General features: G+C 41.8%; 1 protein-coding gene across 1 annotated transcript in view; it reads left to right on the forward strand.

The window, feature by feature from the left end:
• LOC125926157 (multidrug and toxin extrusion protein 2-like) overlaps positions 1 to 14,872 on the forward strand; it is a 52,598-nt gene that overhangs the window by 10,014 nt on the left and 27,712 nt on the right. The window lies entirely within an intron of this gene.

A 14,872-nucleotide genomic window follows, 5' to 3' on the forward strand; every position in this document is an offset into this window, starting at 1 on the left:
GAATTGATATTTAAGGAATTAAAATTGCAGATACAAAATCTAAATTTTTCTTTGCAAATCATCCTGCTGTGTTAAAACACAGTTTGATTGATATCGACTCAGGTGAACAGATTGAGTTCTTAAATAATAGTACCACTTAAAGTTTCGCCAAATTCCCTTAAATAGTGTAACATGCGTTTGTAAGTTTAGTAAAATAGATTTGTTTTGTTTTCTAATTTTTTAAATTGTGGTAAAATGTATGTAACATAAAACTTGCTATTTTAGCCATTTTAAGTGCCCTTAAATACATTCACAGTGTTTGGTAACCATCACCACAATCTAGTTCTAAAACATTTTTATCACCCCAAACAGAAATTCTGTACCAGTTAAGCAGTCACTGCCCATTTTTTCTCCCTCTAGACCCCCAGTAACTTCCAATCTACTTTCTGTTGATCTGGTACCTTGAAACTTTGCTGAAGTCATTCATTAGCTCTGAAGGCTTTCTGGTTGACTCTTTGGGTGATTCTGTATATAAGATCATACCATGTGCGAATAGAGATAATTTTACTTCTTCCCTCCCGGTTTTGATGCCTTTTCATTTCTTTTCTTGATTAATCGCTCTGACTACAACCTCTAGTGCAGTGTTGAATAGAAGTAGCAAAAGTGAACATCTTTGTCTTGTTTCTGATTTTAGGGGTAAAGTTTTCAGACTTTAGCCATTGATACGACATATGTGAGTTTTTCATAGAAGCCCTTCGTCAGGTTGAGAAAGTTTCCCCTATTCCTAGTTTGTCGAGTGTTTTTGTTCATAAAAGGGTATTGGACTTTTTTTTTTTTTTTTCCTGCATTAACTGAGATGATCACTCTTTGTTTTTTCTTCCATTTTATTAATGTGGTGTACTGCATTGACTGATGTTAATCATCTCGTGTGTTCTTGGGATAAATCCCATTTGGTCACTGTGTGCGATCGTTTAAATGTGTTGCTGGGTGTGGTTTGCCAGTATTTTGTCGAGGATTTTTACATCTATATTCATAAGGGATATTGTTCTGTGATTTTCTTTTCTTGTGTTGTCTTAATCTGGCTTTGGTGTCAAGGTGATGCTGGCCTCAGAACGAGGCTGTGGGTTTGGTACCATTATTTCTCTTCTGTGTTTTGGAAGTTTGAGGAGAATTGGTGTCAGTTCTTCAAATATTTGCTTTAATTCACTGGTGAAGCCGTAAGGTCTTGGACTTTGTTGGGAAATTCTGATTGCCTGTTCAGTCTCTTATTAAAGGTTTGTTGAGATTTTCTCTTTGTGTTCGGTCACTTGAGGTAATTTGTGTGTTTCTAGGAATTTGTCATTTCGTCTAGTTATTTGATTTGTTGCCATACAGTTCCTAGAACTCTCTTATATTTTTTATTAAAGTGAGGTTGGTAGTAACATCCCCACTGTTATTTTTGATTTTAGGTATTTGAGCCTTCTTTTTCTCTTGGTCAGTTTAGCTAAAGTTTTTTCAATTTCGTTGATCTCTTTTCGTTTGTTTGTTTCTGTTTTATTTTTTCAAAGAATCGGTTTTTGGTTTTCTGGTTCTCTCGTTATTTTTCCATTCTCTACTTCATTTATTTCTGCTTTAATCTTCATTATTTATGTTGTTCTGGCTTTGGGTTTAATTTGCTCTTTTTCCATCTCCTCAATGTGTAAAATTAATTTTATCCATTTGAGAGCTTTTTTCTTTTGCAATGTAGGCATTTACAGTTATAAATGTCCCTTTGAGTACTCCTTCACTTCATCTAGTGTGGTGGGTTGTGTATTTGTTTTCTTTTGTTTCAGTGTGGTGTTTTTTTTTTCGTTGAACTTTTGCTACACTTTTTAATAAAGTTTATTTATTTAGGGTGAGAGCAGGAGGAAGGGCAGAGAGAGCAGGAGAGAGAGAGAATTCAAAGGCGGCTCCGCACTGTCACTGGAGAGCCTGACGCCTGATGTGGGACTCAAACTCATGAACTGTGTGTGACATCATGATCTGAGCCGAAACCAAGAATGTGACACTTAACAAACTAAGCCACGCAGGTGCCCCTTCAGAGTTGTTTTTCAAATTGTCCCTTGTGTTTTGTTTAAGAGTGTGTTTAATTTGGGGCACCTGGGTGGCTCAGTCGGTTGAGCATCCAACTTCAGCTCAGGTCATGATCTCACGGTTCGTGGGTTCGAGCCCCACGTCGGGCTCTGTGCTGACAGCTCGGAGCCTGGAGCCTGCAGCCTGCTTCAGATTCTGTGTCTCCCCCTCTCTCTGCCCCTCCCCTGCTTGCATTCTTCTCTCTCTCTCTCTCTCTCAAAAATAAATAAAACATTTTTTAAAAAAGTGTTTAATTTTTACATGTATATGAATTTTTTGGATTTCCTTCTATTACTGGTTTTATCCTTATTCTGTTGTGGTTGGAGAAGATACTTCGTATGAGATCAGTCTTCCCAAATGACTCTAAACTTGTTTTGTGACCTAACACATGGGCTGACCTGGAGAATGTCCCGTGTGCACTTGAGAAGAGTATTGCTGATGTTGGGTGGAGAGCTGTGTACAAGTCTGGTGTGTAGTGTTGTTTTAAGTCCTCTCTTTCTTTAGTGATCTCTGTCTACATGTTCCATTCATTACTGAAAATAGTACTGGAGTCTCCAACTATTTTGTGGAACTGTCTAATTCTCTAGTTGTGTAAATGTTTGCTTCGTATTTTATGGGGCTGTGTTGTTTGGTCCCTGCCCGTTTATCATTGTTGTGTCTTCGTGATAAACTGACTGTCTCATCAACGTATAATGTCCTTCAGGGGCACCTGGCTGGCTCAGTCGGTTAAGCGTCCCAAGTTCGGCTCGGGTCATGATCTCGCGGTTCGTGAGTTTGAGCCCGGCATAGGGCTCTGCAGACCCTGCTTCAGATCCTGCTCCCTCCCTCTCTGCCTCTCCCCCACTCATGCTTTCTCCCTCTCTCTCTCTCTGTGTCTCAAAAATAAATATTAAACACACACACGTATATAATGTCCTTTTGTCTTTTATAATAGATTTTGACTTAAAGTTATTTTGTCTAATCTTATTCTAGTCACCCCAGCTCTCTTTGGGTTCCTACCCCAGTTCTCTTTGGGTTACTACTGATATAGAATATATTTTTTAATCATCTTTCTTTCAGCCTATTTGTTGCTTTCTGAGTCACTTTTCTGTCACCAAAGTGAGGCTCCTATAGACAGCATATAGTTAGATCGTGTTTTTTAGTCCATTTGGTCAGTATCTGCCTTTTTATTGCAGAATTTAATCTGTTTACATTTAAAATAATTGCTGATAAGGGCAGATTTTCTTTGCCATTTTATTATTTGCTTTCTGTTTGTCTTAGACGTTTTTTGTGTTTCATTTCCTTCTGTACTGCCTTCTTGGGGGTTTAGTTGATTTTTTTTTTTGTTTGTTTTTTTGTTAGGGAACTGTTTTGATTCCATTCTCATTTCCTTTGTGTAGATAATTTAGATTTTTTCCTTCGTTGTTACCATGGGGATTATATTTAATATCTTAAATTTATAACAACCCTGTTTGAATGGATACCACCTTAACTTCAGTAGCATCCCAAAATGCTACTCCTATCCAGCTCTCTCCACCACCCCTTTCTGTTGTTGTTTCACTGACGACCTCTTTATTCACATGTGCTCAGTAACAGAGGTTCGTAATTCTTTTCTGTGCATTTGTCCTTTGAATTATGGAGGCGAGGCGATAAATCATGGAGTTACAAAGCAAACATACAGTAATCATACTGGTCTTAATATTTGTGCACATAGTTACCTTTACTGGAGACCTTTATTTGTTCACACAACTTTTGAGTTACTCTCTGGCTTCCTTTCATGTCAACCGGAAGGACTCCCTTTAACATGTTTTTTAGGGTAGGTCTGGTAGTAGCAAAACTCCTGAGCTTTTGTTTAACTGGGTATATTTTAATTTCTACTTCATTTTTTAAGGACATTTTCATCAGATACAGAAGTCTTGGTTGACAGTTATTTTCTTTTGGCGATTGATTGATTGATAGAGAGCACATGCACACTCTCATGTGAGTAGGGGAGGGGCAGAGAGAGCGGGAAAGAGAGAAACTTAAGCAGGCTCCAATGCAGGGCTCGATCCCACAACCCTGGGATCATGATCTGAGCCAAAACGATGAGTCAGATGCTTAAGCAAACTGAGCCACCAAGGCGCCCCTCTTTCAGCAATTTAAATGTCATTCCACTGCCTTATGGCCTCCATGGTTTCTGATGAGAAACTGTAGGTTAATCGTCTTGAGGATTCCTTGTACGTGATGAGTCACTTCTCTCCTGCTGCCTTAAAAAATTCTTTGTCTTTGACAATATGATTATAATGTGTCTTGCTGTGGATCTCATTGAGTTGATCTTATTCGCAGTTTGTCGAGTTCTTAGATGTGTATATCGTTATTTTTCTGGCAGCCTTTAATCTACTTCCTGTCAGTGGATTTGCCTGTTCTGAACATTTCACAGAACTTAAACCGCATAATATGTGGTTCTCTGTGACTGGTTTATTTCACTTAGCCCGATATTTTCAAGGCTCATCCATGTTGTAGCTTGTATCAGTGTTTCCATTTCTTTTCCCAGGTGAATCATATTCGGTCATACATGGTATCATGGAGATACCATGTTTTACTTATCCATTGAACACTTAATGGGTATTTGGGTTCTACCTTTTGGCTATTTTCTATAATGTTACCGTCCACACTCATGTACACGTTTTTGTGTGGATATATCTTTCAGTTCCTTTCGGTAAATAAGTAGGAGTGGGATTACTAGGTCATATGGTAATTCTGTGATTAACCATCTGCAGAATTGCCCGACTGTTTCCCAAACTGTAAAACGTGATTTTACATTCCCACCACATCCTCACCAGCACTTATTCTGTTTTCCTTTTTATTTTATTATTATTTTTTAATTCTAGCTATCCTATTAGGTAGGAAGAGGTGGCTTGGGATTTTGACTTTCATTTCCCTGATGGCAGCGGGTGTTGAGTATCTCGGGTTTCTTGGCTTGCTCCGCTCTTGTATTTCCTTTTTTCTTTACATTTCTTCGCCCCTCTGCCTGCAAGAACACTTCCTGTCACGCCATTCGATTAGATTACATGCTTCGCCTCGTTACGTAGTTCTGTTATCAGATCCTCCTCCACCTTTATCACCTGATTAGATTCCGTAGCCCTTTGACGTCCTTCCTGGTAACTGGAACACAAATTTAAATGGCTTCTGATTGGATTCTGTAGCTTGTGATTTTGGCCCTGTGGCTATAGCACTAAGTCACAAATGACTGAATACATATTTTTGAATGTTTATTTATTTTTGAGACAGAGAGAGACGGATCGCAAGTGGGTGAGGCGCAGAGAGAGAGGGAGACCCAGAATCCGAAGCAGGCTCCGGGCCCCGAGCTATCAGCACAGAGCCCGACATGGGGCTCGAAACTCACACACCGTGAGATCATGACCGGAGCCAAAGTCAGATGCTTAACTGACTGAGCCACCCAGGCACCCCCGGCATTCTTTTCTTTTCTTTTTTTTAAAAAAAGAATTTTTTTTTTTACATTTATTTATTTCTGAGAGACAGAGTGAGACAAAGTGAGAGTGGGGGAGGGGCAGAGAGAGAGGGAGACACAAGATCGGAAGCAGGCTCCAGGCTCTGAGCTGTCAGCACAGAGCCCTACACGGGGCTCGAACCCACAGACCGTGAGATCATGACCTGAGCCGAAGTCGGACGCTCAACCGACTGAGCCACCCAGGCGCCCCCCAGCATTCTTTTCTTAGCACAAAGGTGGATCTGCTGGCTAAGCTCTATGCCATGGTGTTATATCTACCCATAAGGGGTACTATATAGGTTAATAGAAGTCCTGGTTCCAGGCTCTTCTTATCTTACTTCTCCACGGTATATAGTTTCCACTCCCAAGGTCACTTCATGGACCAAGAGGCTACTATGTTCCAGTTAGTAGGAAGGAGGAGGGAGGAAAACAGGACATTCACACACCCCCGTTAAGTGTGTTAAAAGTTCCTGACAGGTACCCACACCAATTCTGATTTGCCCTGTTGGCCAGTACATAGCCCCATGGTCATATTAAGCTGCAAGAAATGGATACATGGCCCCTAAACTTCTTGTAAGTTTATTTCTGTGAAAGACTGTGAAGGATAAGGATGTCAGTTTTGCTAGGCAAATAGCGGTCCCTGCTGCAGTTGGGAACCATGAAGTGCTCAGGAAACGCCAACAGCTCTGGCTCTTCTCCTGCATTCACCCTGGATGCTCATTTATCTTGCGAGATTTTGTGCATGCTCCTGCTTGACAAAGTTCCCCAAAAAGTCGATCATTTTACTGATCGATATAAACGCTTCTTAATTAAGTGAATTGAAACTGTGGCATGCTAATTTTCAGTCAAATGCTGCAGATCGAAATCAGAGTTTGCTTACAGTCAGAAAAACTCCATGTGCGCTTTTTAAAACAAAACGAATCTGTTATTAGTGATAAAAGAGAAGCGAGTTTAGGTCCTTCTACTTTAAGTCTTCCTTGTAATCAGCCCCCTTTCATTTGTTTCTTTTCAATTAAAAAAATTTTTTTTTTTTTTAGTGTTTATTTTTGAGAGAGAGGGGCAGAGTGCAAGTGGGGGAGGGGAAGAGAGAGAGAGAGAGAGGGGGAGACACAGTCCGAAGCAGGCTCCAGGCTTTGAACTGTCAGCACACAGCCTGGTGCGGGGCTCGAACTTACGGACTGTGAGATCATGACCTGAGCCGAAGTCAGACGCTCAGCTGACTGAGCCACGCAGGTGCCCCTCTCTTCACTTTTAAAAGCAGAAACGGGGGCACCTGTGTCGCTCAGTCAGTCGAGTGTCTGACTCTTGATTTTGGCTCAGGTTGTGATCCCAGGGTTATGGGATTGAGCACCACATCAGGCTCTGCACTGGGCGTGGAGCCTGTTTAAGGTTCTCTCTGGTCCTTTGTCCCTCTCCTTTGCTCTCTTGCCCTCTCTCAAAAATGAAATGGAATGGAATCTTAGAAAACGTGTTAGCCTCATTCTGCCCAGCGTCCACATCTACACGTAGACAACGTTCAATCGTTTTCTCTCGTCAGATCACAGTTCTTAATCATTTCTGATTCTTTTTGTTTTAAAGTCAAAATGAGGAGGGGCGCCTGGGTGGCTCAGTCGGTTAAGCGTCCGACTTCAGCTCAGGTCACGATCTCGCAGTCCGTGAGTTCGAGCCCCGCGTCGGGCTCTGGGCTGATGGCTCAGAGCCTGGAGCCTGCTTCCGATTCTGTGTCCCTCTCTCTCTGCCCCTCCCCCGTTCATGCTCTGTCTCTCTCTCTGTCTCAAAAATAAATAAACGTTAAAAAAAAATTTTTTTTTTTAAAAATAAAGTCAAAATGAGGAAAACTCACGTATCTTGTAACAGCTTCGTTGAGGCATATGATACAGACGCTGTAAAATCCAGTTTGAGGACGTTTCTTCTTGTCACTGCAGTCCCTCCCTGCCTTGCCCTGTCTTCATCCTGAGCCTCAGGCAGTCACTAATGTGCTCTCAGCCTCCGTGGAGTCCCCTTTTCTGGACCATCATAAATATTTTACGTTGTACCTAAACCATCGGTTATGAGGCAGGCTAATGGCCTCTGCAGAGGTGGCTAATAAGGAAGGTGATCTTATACATACCATGTAAAGTAATTCTTAGCTCTTTGCTCAATTTTTGTCTTTGTTTTTATCTCCCTTCACCCCTTAGTTTTAACAGTGGAGGAAAAAGGGCCACATCCAAACACTTTTTTATAGACACAAATGCCTATTTGGGACCCTCTGCAAATCTAGGTCATTATACCAGGTTGGTAGATCCTTTAATGTTAGGAGGTGGGTAGGATTTGGGTGTGGATTGATTTATCTGCTGTGAAATTATTAACTGTTTAGCGTTCTTTAAATATTGACCAACATTTTTCTAAATATTCTCTCAGTACTTACGTAACTAAGACCCCCAAACTCAAGAGTTAACAATTTAGGGGCGCCTGGGTGGCTCAGTAGGTTAAGCGTCCGACTCTCAGGGTTACATCAGGTATTTCCAAAGTACTGTTTGTGCCCATTCAGATGCCCTTTTCTCAGCCCGGTGTCCCGCCTGTCCCGTAAATACTTGCCCTAATTGTTTTCTCTTCACAATCCAGCCTGTTGTTTACTTAGCTTTCAAGACCTTGTTCTGCGTGTGTGGTCCCCATAGTCCAGCCCAAAGCTTCTATTGCAACTGCTTGCTGTCCGTGGGGCCTGTGTGGGTCTGGTTTCATAAGGTCCAGGGCCTTTGGTCTGTCTGGCCCCCTGAAACTGATTGCCGTGAACCAGCACCCCGGCAACTTGCATCAGTAATATATGACAGTACGATTCGTCCCACACACTTCGCGGGCGTTATCTATGCTCCCAAGGAGTCACTCTGTTTTAGGTGTGTCTTTTCTAAATAGCATATGGCATTATTCCTTCTAAGAATCTACAGTTTCTAATCAGTGCCTTTACCCGTTTGCATTTATTGTCATTAAAACGTATTAGGACCTGCTTACTAGGAATTACTCTGTGTTTTCTATTATTTCATGGTTTTACCTTGCTTTTTTTCCCCCCTTACTTCTTTACTTGTAATCGGTTTTCTGTCTTTACTGTACTCTTACTGTAACTCTTTTTTTTTTTTTTTTTTTTTTTTACTGTAACTCTTGATTTGGGAGGTGGGGGCACGTTGTTCCGCATGTTGTTCAGCGTGGTGACTCTGGATCCAGATCGCCGCCATTAGGTCCCATCTTGAAGTGGGATCTGGGGAGCACTACCTAACTTCCGTGTCTCCATTTCCCTATTTGTGAAATGATGATAATGAAAAATAGGGCCTACGGGGGCACCTGGGTAGCTCAGTTGGTTGGGCGTCTGACTTTGACTCAGGTCGTGATCTCATGGTTTGTGAGTTTGAGCCCTGCATCGGACCCTGCGCTGACCATAGGAGCCTGCTTGGGATTCTCTCTCTCTCTCCCTCTCTTTCTGCCCCTCCCTTACTCGTGTTCGTGCTCTCGAAATAAATAAGCTTTACAAAAATCATAGGGCCTACATCCTTTAATTATCGTGAGGATTTAACTGAGTTATCCCTGTGAAGGGTTTAGAACAAAGACTGTGACAAAGTGCACTCAACAAATGTTAGCTGCCATTTTTTTTTTTTTTTAGTATACTAAACTGTTTTTAATTGTTTTACAGTCCCAAGCGCTTTATCATGTTTCCCTTCAACTTTTTATTTTCAAGATGTTCAAGCCCACTGGAAAGTAGAATGGTTTAACGGTCATTCGACTCTTCTTTCCCTTAATTTCCTGATTGTTAACATGTTGCCTTGTTTGTTTTTGTTTTTCCCTTTATGTGTGTGTGTCTTGCCATGTAGTGAATCGCAGACATGACACTTCGCCACCAGCTAGTTCAGCATGTGTCTCTCCTAAATGACATTCTCCCAAATAACCACCATATGGTCGTGGAGGAAAACAAAAAAGAACACGTTATTCAATGTGATATCCATTAATGTCCTAACATGTGCCTTCTGTGTTCGAATTTCCATACCTGTTTTTTTGTAAATTTTTTTAATGTTTATTTATTTTTGAGAGACAGAGAGAGAGAGAGAGAGATAGGGGGACACAGAATGAGAAGCAGGCTCCGAGCTCTGTGCTGACAGCTCAGAGCCCGATGTGGGGCTCGTTCGACCGCGAGATCATGACCTGAGCTGAAGTCAGATGCTCAACCGACTGAGCCACCCAGGCGCCCCTCCATACCTGTTTTTATGATCCAGGGTCCAGTGAGGGTCCATGTATCACCTTTGGTTGTTGTTGCTTTAGCTCCTTTTTATCTAAAACAATCTTCCCAGAGTGCCTGGGGGGCTCAGTGCATTAAGCATCCAACTTCGGCTAAGGTCGTGATCTCGCAGTTCATGAGTTCAAGCCCCGTGTCCGGCTCTGTGCTGACAGCTCAGAGCCTGGAGCCTGCTTCGGAGTCTGTGTCTCCCTCTCTCTCTGCCCCTCATCCGCTCACACTCTGTCTCTCAAAAAATAAGTAAACATTAAAAAAAAAAAAAAATAGAACAATCTCCCCATCTTTTTTTGTTTTCCTGGCGCTGATTTTTCAAAGAGCCTGTGCCATTTTTTTCAGTGAATGTCTTAGACTCTGGATTTCTCCCCTCATGTTAGTTTCCTCATGAGCAGATTCCGATTAAAGCGTTTAGGCAGGAATACTATGAAGAGGGTGGTGTGTACTTAATCCGAGACCTATAATCGCAGGTGGCCCTGGCTTTGATCGTTTGGCTTGAGGTAGTGAGTGCCAGATTCCTTTGTGGGAAATATACATTTTCTCCTTTGTAATTAGAGAGTAATCTGTAACACGACAGAGAGGATTTGACTGTCTGGGACTCCAGTAAATTCTCATTCGGTGGTTTAGCATCCGCTGCTGATTCGCACTTGAATAATGACTACAGTGGCAGTTTCAAATATTCTTACGTTTTCAGTATGCGTACTTGCCTCCGTTAGGATGCATTCAGCTGTAAGTTACGAAAACCAAACAACTGGTTCAATCAGCTTAACCGTTAAAAGTTCAAGTAACTGACTCCTGTAACTGGAAGTCCCAGGGTAGGTGTTTCAGAATTTGAATGCAAAGGAGCCGTGGATGCCTGAATGAAAATTAAGAGTTTCCAAGAGAAGTCAGGATGCTGGTTGTACAGGCAACTTTTAAGGCTCATTTGTGATATTTTGAGATACGTGCTTTTTTCTGATCTCTGTTCTGTTCCCAGATAACGCACCTTAATTCCTTCTTTCCCAGCCTTATCTTTTGTATCATCATTAATCATAAATTTAGTTCTGGATTTTTGAAAGTTCTTTTTTTTCCATATTTTAAGAATGCTAATAAAACATTATTTTGTCGTGTTTCAATTTATCAATGTTTTTAGACATTAATTTTTTTCACTGTTGCCTCTTGAATCTCATTCCTCCTTTCTGGATTATTTTTATTCTTGCTGATACGTGTCTTTCAGAAGTTCTTTCAGGAAGGGCCTGGAAAGAGTAAACCCTCAGTCTGTTGATGTCTTAAAAAATGCCTTTATAGGGGCCCCTGGGTGGCTCGGTCGGTTGAGCATCCAACTTCGGCTCAGGTCATGATCTCATGGGTTCGTGGCTTTGAGCCCTGTGTTGGGCTCTGTGCTGACGGCTCAGACCCTGGAGCCTGCTTCAGATTTTTCTCCCCCTCTCACTGCCCCTCTGCCTCTTGCACTCTGTCTCTCTCAAAAATAAACATTAAAAAAACGCCTTTATCTTTTTCTCATTCTTGAATATTACTGGGTGTGAAAATCCAAGTTGGTAGCAACTCTGCCTGCACGGCTGATGTTACACTCTTTCCTTCTTGTTCTTGGTGACGGGTCTGGCATCAACCTGTCTTGGCTTTGTAGACAATCAAGTATTTTCTTTTGTAGTTTTTTTATATATATATATATTTTTTTTTTAAAATTTACATCCAAATTAGCATATAGTGCAACAATGATTTCAGGAGTAGATTCCTTAGTGCCCCTTCCCCATTGAGCCCATCCCCCCTCCTGCACCCTCAGTTTGTTCTCCATATTTAAGAGTCTCTTCTGTTTTGTCCCCTTCCCTGAATTTATATTCTTTTTGTTTCCCTTCCCTTATGTTCATCTGTTTTGTCTCTTAAAGTCCTCATGGGTGAAGTCATATGCTTTTTGTCTTTCTCTGACTAATTTCATTTTGCATTATACCCTCCAGTTCCATCCACGTAGTAACAAATGGCAAGATTTCATTCTTTTTGATTCCCAAGTGATACTCCATTGTGTATCTATACAGCATCTTCTTTATCCACTCATCCATCGATGGACATGTGGGCTCTTTCCATACTTTGCCTATTGTCGATAGTGCTCCTAGAAACATGGGGGTGCATGTGTCCCTTCAAAACAGCACACCTGTATCCCGTGGATAAATGCCTTGTAGTGCAATTGCTGGGTCATAGGGTAGTTCTATTTTTAGTTTTTTGAGGAACCTCCAGACTGTCTTCCAGAGTGGCTGCACCAGCTTGCATTCCCATCTTTTGTAGTTTTAAAGATTTTCTTTTCCTTTTTGTACCATAACATGGCCGCATGAGGATTTAAAGAAAATTATCTTAGACATTCAGTAAACTTTCTTAATCTGAGGGCCTCAGTTAAACTCTGGAAAAGTTTTAGCTTTTTCCTCTACTGTTTATTCTCCATTGCTGGCTGTTCTGTCCTCTGCACTCAGATACCTTCCAGATGGCTTTATTTCTCTTCCGTATGTTCTCTCTCAACTTTGTCCTGCGCCTTGAGACATCTTCTCTTTCCTGTCTCTGTTTGCTAATCACCTTTTTTTTTTTTTTTTAATTTTTTTTTTTTTAACATTTATTTATTTTTGACACAGAGAGAGACAGAGCATGAACCAGGGAGGGTCAGAGAGAGGGAGACACAGAATTGAAACAGGCTCCAGGCTCTGAGCTGTCAGCACAGAGCCCGACGCGGGGCTCGAACTCACAGACCGCGAGATCATGACCTGAGCCGAAGTCGGCCGCTTAACCAACTGAGCCACCCAGGCGCCCCGCTAATCACCTTTTAAGCTGCGACTTGTCTACTTTCTGATTCATTTTTTGTTTTCAATTTGCAACAGTTATGTCTTTTATTCCTAAGATATTACTTGGTTCTTTATCTGTCTATCCTTATTTCAAAACCTCCTGCCCTAAACATTTTAAGAATGCTTACTTAAAATTTTTTTTTTCGGATGGTCCTATTATTTCTACTTTATCCGGTGTGAAATCTTTCATGTGTTGGTTTCGTGGAGTTTCTTTCCTGGCATTAGATTTCTTATCTGTTTATATCCTGGGTCATGGAACATACCTGTATCCATATTTTGTTAATTTTAAGACTCATTTTTTTTTTTTTTTTGCATATTAACGTCTGTATAATTGGAATTCCTCTTGCGGTTGATGTACTAAAATATAAAATACCATGTCATAATTTAATTGGCCGATTCTTTGTGGCACATAATGATACCTTAGATGCGTTGAAAGCCACACTTAATTTCACCAAGCATCGTCTGACCGATGCCTGCTACCTCAGACTGTGGTTTTGATCGGTTTCTTTATGATTTTTGTCTGTGAGCTTATTTCCCAAGGGGGTTGTCTTCCTTGTGAGTCACATATTTGCCCTATTTTTTTTTAATATTATTTATTTATTTTGAGAGAGAGATGGAGAGTGAGTAGGAGAGGGGCAGAGAGAGAGGGAGAGAGAATCCCAAGCAGGCTTCGCACTGTCAGCACAGAGCCCGATGCGGGGCTTGAACTTACAAACTGTAAGATCATGACCTGAGTTTAAACTAAGAGTCAGATTCTTAACCGACTGAGCCACCCAGGCACCCCATGGCCTGTCAATTTTTTAAAGGTTTTATGTCTGATCAGATCAAATGAAATCTACCTGTTCTAGTCCCAGGCTTTCCTCACCATGACTGGATCAGGTTCATACCCTCTCTGGTACATGGCAGCCCTTTCTGCTCCTGGCTCATTTGTACCCATGGGTCTAGGCTGGCAGGTGGATTTTCTGGTCTCCTGATGGGGGACAAAGTGGGGGACGGGCAGTGCTTTCCTAACTCCTAACACTTCCTGCTCAGTGGAGCTTGTGCCTTGATCTCTGACCCTTCTCACCAGCCATAGCCACCTCATAATTCATGTGGATCATTTTCTATTGGTTCTTGATGTTGTTCTCCCCTCCAGCCTTCACCTCCAAATTTGGGGGTAGAGGGTGGGGTCCCAGCCCCTCTCTTCTCCTGCTGGGACCCAGGAAGGTGAATGGCAAGATGACTGTTGGGGCCTTTCTTTGTTCTTACGTTATAGAAATTCCTCAGTGTTGGGTCGCCTGGGTGGCTCAGTCAGTAAGCGTCCAACTTCAGCTCAGGTCATGATCTCACGGTCCGTGAGTTCGAGCCCCGCATCGGGCTCTGTGCTGACAGGTCAGAGCCTGGAGCCTGCTTCAGATTCTGTGTTTCCCTCTCTCTCTGCTCCTCCCCCACTCACACTCTGACTCTCTCTCAAAGATAAATAAACATGAAAAAAAGAAAAAAGAAATTCCTCAGTGTTTTTCAGTGCCTTCTTCCCCTCCCCTTCTCTCCCTCTCTTGTCCTGGAATTTCTTATACTCAAATTCATGACACACTGATAGCCTCATTTCTTACAGGGCCCCCCTCCCATTTTGGAGTGTTTCTCCCTCCCATTTCACAGTTCCCATTGTCCTCCTTTGAGGCACCTTCTCTGTGTTTAATGTATGTCTTTCGATGTGTATCTTTGAAAACTGCAAAGTGGTTTTATTGTTTTTGGCTGTATATATGTTTATATTCACCTAAGAGCATAAGAGTTCAGATTTCCTTTTTTTTTTCATAATTTTTTTTTTTTCCACTTCACAGAGGTAGGCAAACAGCCCCACAAACTAAATCCAGCCACAGCTTGCTTTGGTAAATAAAGTTTCGAACACAGCCACACCTGATCGTCACCCGTTGCCGGTGGCCATTCTCGTGCTGCTACAGTAGACTCGAGTAGTGGCCTCAGGGACCATTTGGTCTGCGAAGTTGAAAATGCTTACTGTTTGGCCCTTTATGGAAAAAAGTTCATTGACCTCTCTGATTTATAGCGTAGACGGTGGTTTTGCTTTAAGTTGTAGTGAAATGTACATAACATGAAATTTACCACCATAGCCGTTTTTCGATGTATAGGTAAGTAGCATTAAACAACACTCACGTTGTCGTGAAACCATCTCCATCATTCATCTCCAGAACTTTTTCATCCTGCAGAACTGGAACTCTGTCCTCGGTAAAGAGTAACAACTCCATTTCTCCCTTTTGT

Source organism: Panthera uncia, chromosome E1, assembly GCF_023721935.1.
Source record: "Panthera uncia isolate 11264 chromosome E1, Puncia_PCG_1.0, whole genome shotgun sequence".
Taxonomy (NCBI): Eukaryota; Metazoa; Chordata; class Mammalia; order Carnivora; family Felidae; genus Panthera; species Panthera uncia.